We start from the raw sequence: 17,469 nt of genomic DNA on the forward strand, positions 1-17,469 counted from the left end.
ACATACTTTTTTTTATTACAGTTTTAAAATGTCCCACCCTGGTTCAGGTTCAAATAATTTTTAACTAGTGTTATTCATTAAGGGTTTTATTTGGAATACTCCAGATCTGTCCATGATCCGGAACTGTGCTACCCAAAGAAACTGCTGCAGTGTTGGTGTTGATTGCCACATGCACTGGGAACAGACGTTTTAAGCCAGGCATGGACAAATTGGGCTTTGGCTCAGAGCTCCACCCATTCAGGTACCCCGATACAGCTAGAGTTGTAGCCAACGTTGTTCTGCAGAGAGCCTTGCCTGGATGACCTTTAATAATTTTTAAACTGATTGATTTATATATCATTTTCCTTTAATTTATTTTGAATGTGGCTGATATGTGAGTCTATTACAGAGTATTTGCAGAGAAATGTTGCATTATGTTTCATGCAACATCCTTAAAAATGTTTCATTTAGAACAGATCGAAAAAGGACATCATATATTAGAAATGTGATGGTGTCATAGAGATTATTTGCAGTAACGTTAGTGAGCTGCTGCTGTGTTAAGCATGTAAAACACACACCACTATCCCTGAATATTAAATATAATCACATTTATAATTTTGACGAGCGTGCCTATGCTGTCAATGGCTTGTCCAAAGAGGGGATTGAAAGAGTTAAAACTGGATCAGAAATTCAAAGCTCTGAAGAGTGGAACAACTTATATTCTTTTTAGGAGTGCAGACGGGGGATTTTTTTAATGTTGTGCCTTTGGTAAAGGAAACTGAAACTTGGCAACACCCTGCTTCTCCCGATATAAAACTCAGAGCTGGAAAGCAAAAAAATACATTCTCGATTGTGTCTGTTAGTCGTCATTTTTTAGCTGCTTCCAAACTGTCAGGCAATGTTGCTGAAGGCATCCTGTGGGCCTCTTTCACTCTTAAATGCCCAGATAAGTAGTTAGCATTAGCAACAATTTATTTAGCATAGATAGTTCGGGAGCAGATGGGACAAGGCAGGCTCAGACTTCGCTATAAACAAGACCCGTGGCATATCAGCGTTTATGTTTACAGTACAGAAGGCCCACATCACAGCTCCAGTCTGGAGAACAGCGCATTAAGAGGTATAATGCTTGCCGATTGATCTGCTCCTCGCGTGTCTCTCACTCATCTGCCTTTCTTCCTCCTCCGCCCTCCCTTCTTACAGCTACCTCGTTCTCTAACTTCCACGCAGCCCAACCTGCCTCGACCACCCTTCTCATTCGTCTTAGTTCTCTCCCTCCCCCCGGCTGGTATTTAGACCCCTTCACCACTCGCACTACCCACCGCTTCACTGCCCCTGCTCGCCACTCCGGACAGTGTCTTTTGTCAGCGGGCCCATCAATCGCACCGCGCTATACGCCATGTGTCCTGCCCCTATGATGAGACCTGCAGGCACTGGCCTGCCAGGGAGAGCTCCTCCTTGGTGTCTGAGGAAGCAGCTGTGCTCCCTCTCTGCCAGGATGCAAAGTAGAACCAGACAGACTGCGCGACCTGGGGACCCCCTATCACACACACTGCAGGGCACAACTACCACTCTCTGGCCCATAGGCCACACCACCACTTAAGCGCATAGAAGATCCGGGTTCCACTCAGACACCTGCTGTTTAATTACTGACTGGAGCACACGTATTCTAGTGGCTGTTGTTGGTCTTTAGAACCAAGATACTCGGGTCTGCTCCCGGCTTTACCGCTTTCCCAAAATCTTGTGATCTGTGGCAAAACAGTTTAACGCCTATTGCCTTGCATTTCTCATCTGCCAAAACTTGGAGCGCTCTGAAACAGATTATGTTTAACATATTTAAGCAATAATCGGCCAATCTTTTGAGGGTGGGTTTAGTTTAAGGTAAATATTGCTCACGCAGTTACCAGCCCCCCTCACTGGCAGGCTCAGAATAGCCGGCAGGCTTGGGGTGAACCGGGGCTGGGCCTAGACATGGGGTGAATCGGAGCAGGGCCTAGACTTGGGGTGACTCCATCTCAGCAGCCTTTGGGGCGGGTACCCCAGGGAGTATTCACTGCATTCACAGCCTCAGGCGATCACAACGCTCACATCTGCCCCCCATCCGGCCGGGCAGTTAAAGGCCTCTGTCCTGATGGGTCTGCCTCTGAGGCCCAGACAGAGCCGAGTCCGCGGCCGCTTATTTTATCACGTGGCTGCCTCCGAGGCCACAATAGTAAGGCGTGGGCCTGGCAGTCCACAGTCCGCCTCTTCTGGAGCCAGCGCAGAGGCCGAGGCCTCATTTTCTACTCTAGGGCCACTACCTCAGAGGCTTAGACGGCAGAGTTACCCCACTGGACTGGCTCGGGCTATCTACCCAGGGCGCCTCCTCTGGAGCCCGGGCAGAGCCTGAGCTGAAGGCCGCCCGGCATCCCTCGGTGTCACTGCCCCAGAGTGCGGAGTAACCCTGCTGGACCTGCACTGGCCTCTATCTCTACAGCACCCCCCCTCTAGAGCCCGGGCAGAGCCTGGCCTGAGGGCCGCCTGCTCTTCCTAGGTGCACCGCCTCAGACAGGCCGGAAGAAGCCTCTGCAGTCCACCTCCTCTGAAGCTCGGGCAGCCCTGAGCCCGGGCTCGCCTTCCCCCCTGTACTGCCTCCGAGGTCACTGGAGCAGGGAGCACGGCCTTCGAGACCCTCCTCTGGGTCACTGTCCCCCAGAGGCCCTTCCGGGTGTTATACAGCACCATCGACTGGAAGCCAGGGCCGCCCTTCATCTCTGCTGCCTCCAGCTATCAGCATGCAGCTCCCTTCGGACCTTGGCTCGAGCTGAAAAAGCAGATGGTGCGGGTTCGTAGCAGTTCAATACTGCTTGCACCACCTGCATGCTAGCAAGGTTTTCCAGGACCTGCAGCTTCGCACCAGCACACGTCGTGCTGGAATCGGATCAAGAGCGCGGTGCCTGGCTGTGAAAGGCCGGTAGCGTGCACTGGAGGCGGAGATCAGCAATAGCGTCATCATGTTTGGCTTGCCCCGCCCCAACTAAGCTCAGTTAGGCCAATCTGAGCAGTTGGGTTTGGTGAGGGCAGGCAACGGCTGTAAAAAAAGGCCCAAGAATAATAAATGACACTAACAGGCTACAAATTTAAATGCAAGGCGCGAGCTACTCAAGGGGTTCAGCGAGCTACCGGTAGCTCGCGATCGACCGGTTGGAGACCCCTGATATACACCATTATCGTTCTATTGTGCAGCACTTTCATTTCTGCTCTCAATTTTATGGCTGGTAAATAAAAACTACCACCACAAAGGAGATTACTTTACATAATGGCAAGACCTGGTATTTGACTAAATTTAGTAATTGTAATACGACACACGTCATCTACAGGATCACCTGCAGCTGCGGGCTACACTACATTGGCCTTACCACACGCAAAGTGAAGGTCCGCATCCAGGAACATCTTAGCACAATTCGGGCTAAGAAACTCACCACACGCCTGGTGCAGCACTTTAAAGAGAAAAACCATGGACAGGGTGATCTAAGGTGGACAGTCTTGGAGAAAGTGGTGGGCAACACACATAATCTAGATATGATACTGGCCAGGAAAGAAGCGAGGTGGATTTACCTGGAGAAGGCTGACAAAGAGGGGCTTAATGATTCCATTGAGTGGAATAAAGTGAGCAGACGGTAGGTCCTCTGGGTGGGCCCCTTAACCATCTATGTATCACAGATATAGGCTTGGTACACCCTCTATTACTCTTCCACCTGAGGTTGCTTTCAGTTTGATGAGTGCTTGATACACCTGAGTCACTACTCCCCTCTGGGCTCAATCTTGCACAGGGGTGCCATGTGTATTTATACATACTTATTGACTTCTTATTTACACATTAGTATATATTTTTTAGGGCATTATTGTAATTCTGCATATTCTGTATATTACATATCCCTACATCGGGCTCGTCTGCACCACCAACTTCTGAATGAAGCACCCAACCTGAATGTCAGCCCTGGGTTTCGTTTCCCTTATTTGAGCACTTGATATTACATATGGCTCCTTGATAGTCACGACACTCAGCGCTACACTTACATCGAGGGACTGTCCCCTATGAAATTGAAGCCCGGCGATTGTGATCGCCTTTACTCCAACTTCATCACTTACCCAAGATGGCCGCCACGTTGCACGATGGGAGGAGTCCCGCCAGGCTTACTTCCGCGTCACCAATCCTGCTGTGGATTGTGAGACGTCGGAAGCGCCGGAGGGACTCGGCATCGGTATGTGCCAGCTGGTGTTGGGAGTATGTGGCTTTGGTCTGATTGCTGCCAGCCCAGTGTCAGTTATGGTAGGATTTTTCCTCTCTGCATGCTATTGGCGGCGGGTGCACTCTGTGAGCTATACTGCAGGTAAGCCCCATAACTCGCCTATAATCCCATGAGGCTATATGGGTAGTTCTTGGCAGCCTTGTAAGCATGTGGCTATTGCCGGTTAGTTATCACTCCACATATTCCAATCTGCACATACTTGGAATACTGATAACCTTATGACAAATAACATCGGTTCGTTTTAAATGAACGTGAAGGGTGTCACGGCTGTGCATTCTAGAGGCAGACAGCACATTGCGATGACACCAACATGGGGAGCATAGTTCCAACTTCTTTCTAACTCCTCATTTTACTAACACAGCCGGACCATATCTGTATCCGATCTAAGTACATTACAGTATAGCAATGGTACCGTTATATGTGTCCTGCACAGGTTACTCACATCTAGGAGTTTCCGCGACGGACCCGTGATCTTTGACACGCCGTCTGTTGATGCTCGACGGTACGACTGCTACAATCGAGCATAAGGTACTTATAGCGCCATACAGCCACCGGCAATGGGGTGGTGTTGTGTGCTGTAGCCTCATGTTTTTACTCACCATATGACCACTGCTGTGCTCTTTGTTTTAATGTATGTATGTGTACAGGTCCTCATATGAAAAAATGGAGGATTGAGAATAGAGACCCAACTATTTGCCCTGACGAAGTTGCCAATGACAAGGCAATGAAACATGTCGGTCCAGTCACAAAATTTATGGTAGTAATTTAACCATTTTTAATGGTGGAGTTTGGCAGCACCAGAATAAAATCGACTTTGCCAGCCAAACCCCACTTTTTTATATTTGTTGGTTGTTGGGTGTAGGCACTTGTTAGTCTTTTCTTAACACTTTTTTCTGTCCTACTGAATGAATGAATGAATTCGGATTTCTAAAGCGCGGGTAGCTGCCCTGAGGCATCCAAGCGCTAAGCATATCTCTGAGGTGTGAGTTAGGAGGAGGGCAGATTCAGTACCATGGTTATGTGGTGAACAGGAGCGTTTTCAGCTGTTTGCGAAAAGAGAGAATGTCGGGGTTTGATCTGAGATGCTGGGGTAGGGCGTTCCACTTTTTTGCCACATTGAAGGAGAAAGAGCGGCCTCCGGATCTTGATTTCTTTATTTGCGGTACAATGGCTAGATGTGCAGAAGTGGAACGCAGCTGTCTAGTGGGTAGATAGGGTGTGATAAGAGGGAGGTTGATGGTCGGGCCTTGCGACCAGAAAGTCTGGTGTGCGATGCAGAGTGATTTGAAGTCTACTCTTTCCTTTACGGGGAGCCAGTGCAGTTTCCTCAGTCCGGGCTTTACTGAGGATCTGCGGGGGATTTGTAAGAGTGTTCTGGCTGCACAGTTCTGTATTAGTTGTAATTTGCGCAGGGTGAAGTCGGGAGCTCCGAGATATAATGCGTTTCCATAGTCCAGCCGCGATTGAATCAGGCCCAGGACTACGGTTTTTCTTGCATCAAAGGGGAGTAGCGGCAAGATCTTCCTAATGACTCTCAGGATACCAAAACAGGTGGCAGAAAGTTTTGTAGCCTGTTGGTCAAAGGACAGGGACCTGTCGAGCCAGACACCAAGGCTCTTAATGGCGTCTTTAGGTTTTGGAGCCGGGCCTAGGCTGGTGGGCCAAAGATTGTCTATGGTCGATGGTAAAGTGTGACCCAGGAGCATGAGCTCTGTCTTGTCTCCATTAAGTTTGAGACAAGACTTGGTCATCCAGCTTTTGACCGTATCCAGGCAGCCTGCGAGATCTACATTTGCTGACGTACCGCCCGCCTGTGCCAAGGAGACCACCAGCTGGGTATCGTCCGCGTAGGTAATGATCTTGATACCGAACGGACGGACGATCTCAGCCAGTGGCCTCATGTAGACGTTAAATAACGTCGGGCTCAATGAAGATCCCTGTGGGACCCCACATCCCAGAGGCTTGCTGGAGGAAGTAACATTGCCCTCATACACCTGGAAGGATCTTTCACTCAGGTAGGACTTGAGCCACTCCAGAGCTCTGTCAGATATTCCGGTGTCCTGGAGACGCTGCAAAAGGATACCGTGATTAACGGTATCGAATGCGGCGCTCAGATCGAGGAGGATGATTGCCACCGATCCTCCCCGATCTAAGATTCTCCTGGACTCCTCTGTGACTGCCAGCAGTGCTGTCTCGGTCCCATGCCTGGGGCGGAAGCCAGTCTGGGATGGATCGAGAAGTTGGTGTTGTTCGAGAAAAGTTGTTATGATATTGTTTATATGTTTCTCCAGGATTTTGGCTGCCCAAGGCAACAAGGAGATCGGGCGGTAATTGCTGAGATTCTTGGTGTCAAGATTTGGTTTTTTAATCAGGGCCCTTACCATAGCCTGCTTCCACGCTGTTGGTACTATGCTGGTGGTGATCGAGGTATTGAGTACTTCAAGCAGTGTGGGGAGGATGGTTTGAATCGCCGAAACTAGAACATATGGGGGTGCTGGGTCTCTAGGGGAGCCCGACTTCACCTGGTGCATGAGGGAGGTGAGGTGATCTGCCTGCAACTGGGGGAATTCCGCCAGTACCGGGAGGTGATTGGATGGGTGATCTGCCTGCAACTGGGGGAGTTCCGCCAACACCGGAAGGTGATTGGGTGAGTGAATTTGAGGGGGACAAGGGGCTGCTTTGATCAGAGCGGTCTGGTCTGTAGAAGGGAAAGATGAGTATATAAGGTTGATTTTCTGAGAAAAGAAATTAGCCAGGTCTTCACAGCGGAGCTGTGGGTTCTCCGTTATAGACGGGGGTGTGGGGAGAGTAATGAGGCTTTTTACTATGCTGTATATCTCTTTTGAGCTAGAGCTGGCCTCTGCGATCTGGTTGGAGTAGTATGAGGATTGCGCACTTTTTATATCTTTTTTGTATGACCTGATGGCATCTCTGTAGATAGTTTTATCTGTTTCTGCGTAGCCTAGTCGCCATTTACGTTCTAGTCTCTTGCAAAAACGCTTTTTCTCCCTTAGTTCAGTGGAGTACCAGGGAGCTGAAGTTCTGGATCTTTTAAAAACTGTTTTCTTCAGGGGGAGCGTGGCGTTTAGGGAACTCAGAATCCATTCATTGAATGTTTCATTGGCCTGTGAGGGAGTCTGATCAATTGAGGGAGTGGATTTTTGTAATTCCTGGGTCCACTGGGTCAGCGGTATTTTAGACCAGATTCGCGTTTCCTGGACAGTGGGTGTAGGGGGTATAGATTTCTCTGTTGTCCAGAGCAGCGGGACTAAGGCATGGTCTGTCCAGGGAAGTGCTGTAGGGGGACAAGCCTTCAAATGTGTGCAGTTGCTGAAAACTGGATCCAGCAGGTGGCCTTTCGTATGCGTAGGAGATGAGACCAGCTGGAGCAGCTGCAAAGCAGATAGGTCCCTACTTAGTTTGTTGGCGATGGAGTTATTGGGGTCGTCAAAATGTATATTGAGATCACCCAATAACGTGTAGTTGGAAGGCGATAGGGCCAGATCGGCGACTAGCGGTGGCAAAGTTTCATAAAACTGTTTGGGAGTGCCTGGTGGGCGGTATATAAGAGTCCCAGAGAAGCTCAAATTGGGAGAGAAATCCAAGGTAAAGGACATACTTTCACATTCCGGAAAGGGGTTGGGAGTGCAGCGACAGGTGAAACAATCTTTGAAAATGATGGCTAGTCCGCCCCCTCTGTCATGTTCCCGGTCCAGTCTTACAATTTGATAATCCTGCCCCAGGATTTGGACCAACTCGGGGTCAGAGTGAGGAGTTAGCCAGGTCTCCGTTAGAAAGAGAGCGTCTGGTTTTTCCTCTTCGATTAATAGGGAAATCTCTGTGCAGTGTCTAGGAAGAGACCTGCAGTTCAGCAGGAATAGTCGAAAAAGTTGTTGGTTTGATGTGGAGGGTTTAGGTTTGAGGTGAGTTTTGCAAACCTTGCATTGGGACGGTAGGTCGAGTGGGCCATATTTATGAGCACAGGGCAGCATTCCCTGGGTGTTGATGGTTCGGAGTTCCTCGGAGGTATAATACCGAGTTTGCACGACGAGAGGAGTAGGGGTTATGGCCCCTGGTCCCGGCCCGTCGCGGACGGGCGCAGACGGGCTTGCCTTAGGCGCGCCTTCGGCGCGCAAACGGCGTGCCCGCTGCGCTCGTCCGCTGCGCTTCCTAGAGTGACACATTTTTATATGATTAGGGTATGACGCTAGGGGCGTGGCCTGAGAAGGGGGCGTGGCCAGCAAACTCGCCGGTAATGTCGGCGTGGTGCTTGTTTTTCCTCGGCGTGGGTCCGCTGCGCGCTGGCAGGGAAATGTGCACAGGTGAGAGTTAAAATCACAAGTAAAATCACAAGTTTTCAGATTTAAAAGAGGGAAAGAAAATTAGCAGCAAATCGCCTACTCCCGGCTTCCGCCTCAGGAGATATGTAGTCTACTAGGTAGTGTATCTGTACACTCCTTGTCTGTTTCTTTTCTCTATTCTTTCTTGTGCATATCTCCTCTGCACTTGTTTCATCCTCCTAGCAAGGAAAGTAACCGATGATGAGAAGTGGGTATACCGGTGATTAACAAACCGGGAACCCCCTCGGGTGTTACGTCCGTGAGGTACTTTCCTTGCCTTCTCACATATTTTCTCTATGTGGGTGAGTCTGTACACATCTACTTTCATATTTCAAGGCATGTCCGGACCTGTAAAACAGCAGCGGTCAAATGTAAATTTTTCTGGTGAGCCCTTATGAGGTGTGGCCCCAGCAGTTACAGAGTTTGAGAATTAAACCATGCAGGCTGAATAGGGCTTTCTGTTTCATATTTACTGAGCAGTGAGCGGGGGGCTGCCCTATATAGCCTTTTTCCCCCTTACATCCCTTATTGAATGATTGGTAAATAAAAACAACAAAATAAATGTTCAACACAATTAGATGGATGATGAAAAAGCCAACGTCTGCTTTATATCATTATAATGCTGGTGGAAAAAGATATCTGCAAAACAAAAGTGGGGAGAAAGCAGGTGTTCTCGATACTTGGAAACTAGAAGTTCCAGAAAAGCATGGTCCCTCAGAGACTGGAGTGAACTGGTGGAGACGTTCAAGACTTCACTTACAGTATTACTAACTTCATTCAAAAAGAAAACCAATTATGGTTAATTTGGCCCTCCAGCGAGCTTACCATAGGGCTGGGTGGTAATATTGTGGTATTGTTATTCCCTATTTCCTGTAATAAAAACATTACTTAACAATGATGTTAATTTCATCACTAAAGGCAATCTGGCTAAATTGTGGAATGGTTTTCAAAAGTAGGTCGAATTTTGCCTTCTTTTGACTGAGAAATATCTTAGTCTCATTGGAATTTCCCACACGTAATCAAAATAACAACCATTTACTCGAATGAGGCCCCAGTGGTTCTAACTTTAAACATTTTGAATAAATAATTTTGTGCAATCAAAGTAATCTTTAGAAGTGTACACTTTCATTGCTTGGTTTAGTGTAACAGCATATTTTTCACATTCCTGATAAGCTCTTGACATCTAATGCCATTTGGTGAAAAAGTTATAGAGAATATTCTAGAACATACAAAGAGCAGCAGAAACATTTTTGAGGACCACAAACTCACATGGCAGTATTGTATGGTTACAAGAATGTGAAAGCTTGAATTGTTATGAGTGAATAATACCCATAGAATGGAGGATCAGGCTAGTTTCTTCTTGGTTCGAAGAAATATGAAATTAATATTTCTGAGAGCTCCAGACCAACTTTTCCCCAGCTGGAGAGGACTTCTTGAAAGATAAGCAAATCAGCTTCATGTTGTAAGGAATTTGGAAGCGCATATCACAAATGGTGTTAATGTATTCCCAGCGATGTCCTGTATCTATGCATGAATTTGCCCTTCTTGTTTATTTCATTTGTAAAGTATTATTCACAGATCACTGTCCCCCTAAAGTTTACCATATGTGTCAGGATCTTGTTAGTGAACAACTAAACTTATTGTTCACTAAGATAATTCAATCGGGCATTTTCCCGGAGACCTGGACAACAGCCTCAGTACTGCAACTATTGAAGAAATCTAATCTAGACCCAAAGGAGCCTAATAGCTATCGTCCAATCTCAAGGATTCCCTTTCCATCCAAGGTGCTAGAGAAGCTGCTCAATACCCAGCTTACAGAATGTATTAATAAAGAGAACTTGCTGGACCATGCACAATATGGCTTCAGGGAGGGCCATGGGACAGAGACGGCGTTAGTTATGGTAGCTGAAGAACTCAGGATAATCCTTGATACAGTGGGGAAGGCCGTCTTGATCTTGTTAGATCTTTCGGCGGCCTTCGACACCGTTAATCAAGAGATTCTAGCCAGTAGACTATCAGAGATGGGGCTTAATGATTCCTCACTAAAGCTTCTGTCATCATATCTAGCAGACAGAACCTTTTCGGTTGAATTGGGAGATGCTGTCTCCAAATTATACAAACTACCATGTGGGGTACCTCAGAGGTCTTCACTTAGCCCCACCCTTTTTTATCTATATGTGGCACCATTGGCTTCTATTATTAGACAATGGGGGTTCTCCGCTATCTCGTATGCTGGCGACACACGGGTAGTGGTGTCGGTCTCAAATGATCTGGAAGCGACAGCTGACTGTTTCAATCACTACATGACGCAGGTAAATGAATGGATGCAGGCCAACTGTCTAAAGTTAAACGGGGAAAAGACAGAAGTTATGCTGTTAGGCCCAATCCTTCCTTTTGGTCGCAGAGATGGTGGCCTGATAGTCTGGGCAACTGTCCAATCCCAGTCTCTAAGGCTAAGAACTTGGGGTTTGTCTTCAACGATAAACTTACATTTAATGCTCAGATTAATAAGCTAACTTCTACCTTTTGGCTTATTATGAGAATGATTAGGAAAATGCGTCCTTTTATCCCTCGCGAGGCATTGAAGACATTAGTCACAGCTCTTGCTTTGTCCAGACTGAACTATGGCAATGCTCTCTATGTAGGGTTGCAATCACAACTGCTACTGAAACTGCAGAGATTGCAGAATGCAGAAGCTAGATTGATACTTGACATTCCCAGACATGAGCAGGTTGCCCATAGATTGGAAGGGCTACATTGGCTTCCATTGGCCAAAAGGATCATTTTTAAATCTTAATGCCTGACCTTTAAAGCATTAAAAGGCATTGGCACGCAGTTTTTGAAGACATTTGAAATGGTATACTCCAGGTAGGAGCCTAAGATCTTCTCACTCTAAGCTGTAACAAACACCCAAGTTTAAGCAGGTCCATTGGGGAGGAAGTAGTTTCCTAGTGGGAACAATTAAAATCTGGAACCTCCTCCCAAGCCTTATCAAGAGTAGCACATTGCTTATGTCATTCAGAAGAGCTTTGAAGACCTGGCTCTTCACAAATAGACATGACGCATAATTGGCACTATAACAAGACTGTCCTACTGTTTCTAGCGCCAAGACGCCCCCGGGCATTTGTGCACTGTATAAATTATAAAATCAAATCAAATCAAATTATTATTAAAGGGAATGTGAATCTTCACTACGACTCATTAATCGAATTCAATGACTGTAAGACCTCCAAATCGAGTCTTTTCCATGCATGTAGGTGGTATATTTATAATGACAACCTATCCAAGTGGTTTGCCATCCAGTATGATTCGAAGCCATCAAGTTTCATGTCATTGACCCAGGTTAGCATTGTTTCTTGGTGGTTGTTCTTGCCAAATAAAGGGAATTGGGTCTTGGTTGGGTTGAGCTTCAGGTAAGCACTAGACATCCAGGTCCGGATTATGTTCAAATTGTGTTTGAGGTTTTGTATGTCCTAAGCAGAGGATTCCTCATATGGTGGACAGTGTAGAACAACTTTGTAATGGGGGAGGATAAGGAATAATTGTATCTCAAAGATATCTGTATGCAGAATCGTATTTGCACCCACGCAAAAGGCATAGGAATGTAAAGAGGACCAATGGATTCAACTACAACCTTCGGAAAACTCTTAAGCCATTGTTCGTTTTTCACTGCACCTGCTGTAGGTGCACCGCTGCATTTTTGTTAGCTGCATTGCTGTTAGGATGTTGGGGTATAGGCCTTGATGTGCTAAGAGACAGGTTGCAAATTGTACAACAGTGTTTTGAGTCCTGCCTCTGATTTTGCAATGCGACATTGTCAAATCTCCAGTCTCTGAGAGTCACAGAATTACCTGCCTATGGAATAGTAATTAGGTGGTCGCTTGGCTGTAGACACAGGGATGGTAACCTGCAAGCATCATTAGATTACCGTCCCTGTGTTTGCATTACCAAATATGAGTTTACAAAAAGAAAAATCAGCTGTGTTTCTTTAAAGTTGACCTTTTTAAAATACATCAGAAGGAGCAGGAGGAGGCAGAGAAAACGTGGACCACTTTCTCCTTCACCCGAGGTTGACCGACCTTTTAATTGTTATTAGGAATGGGTCACAACATCGACTATGATTTTGTGACTTGAAGGTCCGCGATCGCAAAATGACGTATTATCACGCCCGTACTTTTGTTCGGCCAATGTAGTGTAATGATGTCATTCCATTGATTTTGAGTTGCACTCCAGTTGACTTTGTGAGTTTTTAACTTCCCAGTGGCTACCTGTACTTGGTGTAACATAATATTACACCTATATTTGCATTGATATAGAATGTTCCACTTTCACTCAATGGTGGGTTTTAAAAAATTGCGCGCTGTCAAAATTGCTTCAGGTGCAATCGGTTTGAATATTTTTTCAGTTTCTATCTTTGACAGCCAGCTCTCTGTTTCCATCACAGCCTGACCCGTCAGTAAACTTAGACTTAGTGCCACGCTCTGAAAAGGATCTTTCTCCTTCAATTGCGGCGCTAAGAGCGGATACGCTGTAAAACTCCACTGATGTGGTTTCACTCTCGCCTTTTAGAACATGACAAGAAAAATGAGCCGGAAAGACTTTTTTCCAAGTGAATTTCCTTTCTATAATCAGTAACACAAAACTGCAGGCATTAACTAAATAGTTGGTGATTTCCAAGCCAAGACCTCGTGCGCAGTTAACCTCAAACATCTGCTTCCAGTTTCTGCTTTGAAGTTTTCTACTGTAACCTCACTGGTAATGGGATGGCAATGTGAATTTTTCTGAGGTTGGGGGTAAAATCGCAGTTTTGGGGATTTGAGATGAAATGATGTACTAAAAAGCTAGAGACAAGAAAGATAAATGCATACAAGGTCCCATGCACGTTCACGAACTACTGATTGAGACTAAATCCATCCAACAAAAGTAAAAAAAAAAAATTACAAAATCAGCCAATCATAAAGTTTTGAGCCGGCATCTAAGTGTAGCTGGAGTATCCGTCCGCCACTTGACCTGCAGTAAAGAGCAGTGATTTGAACTGACATAACTGGAGTGACTTTGTATCCCAAAGGGGAATCATTGCACGTGTATATACACCAGATCCTATACTCACAAGCACGTACTTATCTGTGATTTGTGCCTCCTCAGCTGGAAACCATTGAACATGTACACAGCCAAACATTCTAATATGTTTGAGTGAGTCGGTGAGCAGGGCTATCTCAAAGTATTTTCGCAGCCTGTCCGAGGTGTATAATTTACACCCCCTCCTTCTCTGCACACACAAAGCATTGACTGTTCTTTCCCTCTATATTTGTTAAGCCAAATGTAGAGTGACCCAGCAAAGGGAGATGGCTGAATGAATGCATTAAAGCATAAAGAAGGTAGAGTAGTTTAGACATGTATGGGTCAATTCACAAAATCGTTTATGAGCCTGTGAAGTAGTACTACAGACGCACTCTTTTACGTACTCTTCTTACATGCCTTTGTGAATCGATCCTGAAATGTCCAACTCCCTAGTAATAAAAGTGAAAAGAGTGCACAGTCCTTTCTATGTGTAGTAATTGCATAAGAATAATTCTGGAATATTCCTATTTTAGACGTTTTTGGTTAATACACATTGGCATGTAAGCGTGCATAAAAGAGTGCTGTACATGGACCACCTTGTGTACTCCTATTTGAGAATAGGCCTCTTAATTCTGACATTTTCCTGTAACTTGCAGGACCTGAGTTTGAAAATCAATCTAGTCAACTCAGCCTTTCCTCCTTTTTGGTTCCAGAAATAGAGTCCCATAAAATTGGGTAATATTAACATGTAATGTAATGTAAGTCACATTCGTATAGCGCATCTGTCACCGCAAGGGTATCCTGGCGCTTAGATTACCAGTCAGCCACTGCGTGTAACTAATCGAGATAGGTAAGGGACTAATCTCTAGGAAACAATCTGGTTTTCAGTTCCTTCCTAAAACGTGACAAGGTATTCAATTGTCTAAGCTCCGGAGGCAGAGCATTCTAAAGTCTGGATTCTGTAAAAGTAAAGGATCTGCCACCCATTCGAGCTTTGTTGACACAGGGAACACAGAGCTGACATGTCATCGACTGAAATGGTAAACCTGAAGTACTGTAGGTGATTTTAAAGATGCAGGTGCATGGGGAAAATAAGCCCATGAGGAGGGAGGGGGTGTCCTAATTGTATCATGTAGCAAGGCGCAAACAGTCTGCACCCTGATGGTGCTTTTAGGACGGGTTATGGAGTGCCCCACGGATCCCAAGGAACAACCCCACAGAGGGCTAATCTCACATACTGCCCCTCTCTTCCCCCAGGTGTTCACTCAGACCCTCGAAAGGCAAGGCAGAGCGCATAAGCAGTGAAACATCTTCAACTAATAGTTCAAGCACTTATCATGTCAGCCATTGACTATGGGCAGACTACCCGACAGGTATCACAAAGGCCACCCGGACATCCATCAAAGCATTGCTTCACTCGGTAGGCAGATTTGTCTCAGCAACTAAAAATGTGTTCACAGCACTCCTGCACTTAGGGAACGTCACTAACTTCCTTTAAAAGTCGCATTCAAATTCAAGGTGGCATGTGCTACTTTCATATCTCTACATCACCAACTGCAGCAGATTTAGGGGCATATTTACAAGGAGTCAATGCCACTTTTTCCAACGCTCTTGTGGTATGATGCAGCGTCAAAAATACCGCCAGGAAATACCTGGCCTTAAGCAGTCAATATTCTGCAGCACACATAGATAGCGCAAATCACCAGTAAAGATTGTTTATGTGCAGGAAGGTGTATCTTCCTGAACATAAACAATTGCCCCTGCAGTGCAGGCATCCTAGAAAAATGGTGCTAGGGTGCCTGCGCTGAAGCTAAGCAGCTTTTTTAGTGCCAGCGCTAGGGGTAACGCAGGGGTGCGCTGCATCCCTGCGTTTTGAAACTATCGGAGCACAGGGGTACCAATTTTGGCATAACACTGCGCTCCGCCAGTTTCTTGTAAATATGCCCCTCAGTACCTTACTCGAAAATCTCAGAAGATGATAAAAATGTATGAGAAAAGTGCATAGACTAGTAAAAAGACGATTACATTCAACCTAGTAGCAGCTCAGACATTGTAGGGTGTGGACCCTGCTCTCTGGAACTTTTCACCCAAAGACCCCAGGTGTCTGGAATGCCTTCTTCAATGTCAGAAAAGCATTTAATAACTCATCAGTTCACAGTTTAACTTAACTTGCAACCAGGGCCACTGGAATTATGCAACAGGGGAGGACCAAATTATGCAGCAGGGATGATTAAATTATGAAGCAAAACAAGGCTAATCATGCAGCAGAATGCAGCACATTTTGTGACCGTATTACTTCATCATTTTGTTCACATGTACACATGTTCACACTGAGCAAAGGTTTGACCTTGTTAGTACAAGGTTAACACCCACATAAAGCAGTAAGCATCTGAAAAATGACCAGTCAGTCTTTGCTAAGGGATTTACACTGCACGGCAACACGTCACCAGGTTTGTGGTAACTTTTGATCCGTTTGAGCTACTAATAACATTTTATTTTTGATAAAATATGCAATTTTTGCAGTAGATGATCAATTAAGTGGGGAATGTGGCAACCCCATAATTATGCAGAAAATGCCACAGCTGCAGAATCGTTTAATTACAGCGGGATCCCTATAACCACTTTACCCTGAGGGTTTTTTCCACACTTTTCACCTTCTTTCATCCTTTCCCCGTTTATTTTTGCCTGTCCTCCAAGTGCCTGCCCCTCTTATATCGTTGCATGTCTTTAACCTTTTAAATCCCCTATCATGTCTTACAAAAATGCAACTATTCGCTCTTCTGGCTTCTCCTGTTATCTTCTTTCGTTTGTACTAGATGTTTTAACTGTATTAAAATTGCCCACAGATCTCTCTGTTGTCTCTTATATTGTTTCTTTAGTTCAATGTAAATGGGTTGATTAACCTCAACTGTTCTTTGTGAAACAAGTTGAAACCTGTTATTTAGGTTGTGGTGCAGAAATGAAAAATAAATAATAAATTGGTCCACTGCTGCATTATTTACAGAGAATGTTTTAGCACATCCAATAAATTTGATATTTTTCGTCTAGTTTGCATGGTTGCAGATGTGCAACCGGTTACACCTCGTGGACAACTTAAACTCAGTCGAAGATCTAAATGAATCTTTAGGGCTCAAAAACAGTGTCTGTTTTATTTTTGCACTTTATTTTTAGTTAGCCAACTGAAAGATGTTAAAGCTTAGATGTTTGGAGGCTTGCTGCAACAATGTGGGGTGTCCAGGATTATGTCAGCGATGCTGCCTTCCCTTAAGTTTATGGTGACGGGGAAAATACAAATTGCCCACAAAGTTACCCACTCAAACATTGGTATATGCTGTATAATATTGATTCGAGCAGAAACTGTAATCTAGAATTCTCCTTGTATCGATTCCAAAAGTTGAAGCTCTAGCTTTCTAAAGGAAAAGCATTTATTTTTTTGTCCGTTTGGTTGTATTTTTGGGGTTGGGTATGGTTTTTCCCCTCCCCCTTTCTCCCACTCTAGTTCTTTAACATCGTGTTAACACCCTAGAATCCCAATTTCTGCTCAGTTTATAGCATTTTCTTCGATTGCTTCCTCCATTACATTGTCATGCAGTGATTTCTAGGGGAATGATGTGGGTATGTATGCATGCGTGGGTGCATGTTTTTTGGTTTGAATAGTCACAATGGAATTAAAAGTTAATGTTAAGTTAAAAGAAAGTTTTCAATAATATGTGTGTAGTGTTTGATTTATCAACTTGTATGTCACTGTCTGTGTGTCTAAGATCAAAGTTATGTCACTTGGTGGTACTCACAAAAGAGAA

General features: G+C 45.3%; 1 protein-coding gene across 1 annotated transcript in view; it reads right to left on the minus strand.

Moving 5' to 3' along the window:
• Positions 1-17,469, minus strand: part of EGFL6 (EGF like domain multiple 6) — a 433,277-nt gene that overhangs the window by 144,995 nt on the left and 270,813 nt on the right. The window lies entirely within an intron of this gene.

The sequence above is a fragment of the Lissotriton vulgaris genome, chromosome 8 (assembly GCF_964263255.1).
Source record: "Lissotriton vulgaris chromosome 8, aLisVul1.2, whole genome shotgun sequence".
NCBI classification, from domain to species: Eukaryota; Metazoa; Chordata; class Amphibia; order Caudata; family Salamandridae; genus Lissotriton; species Lissotriton vulgaris.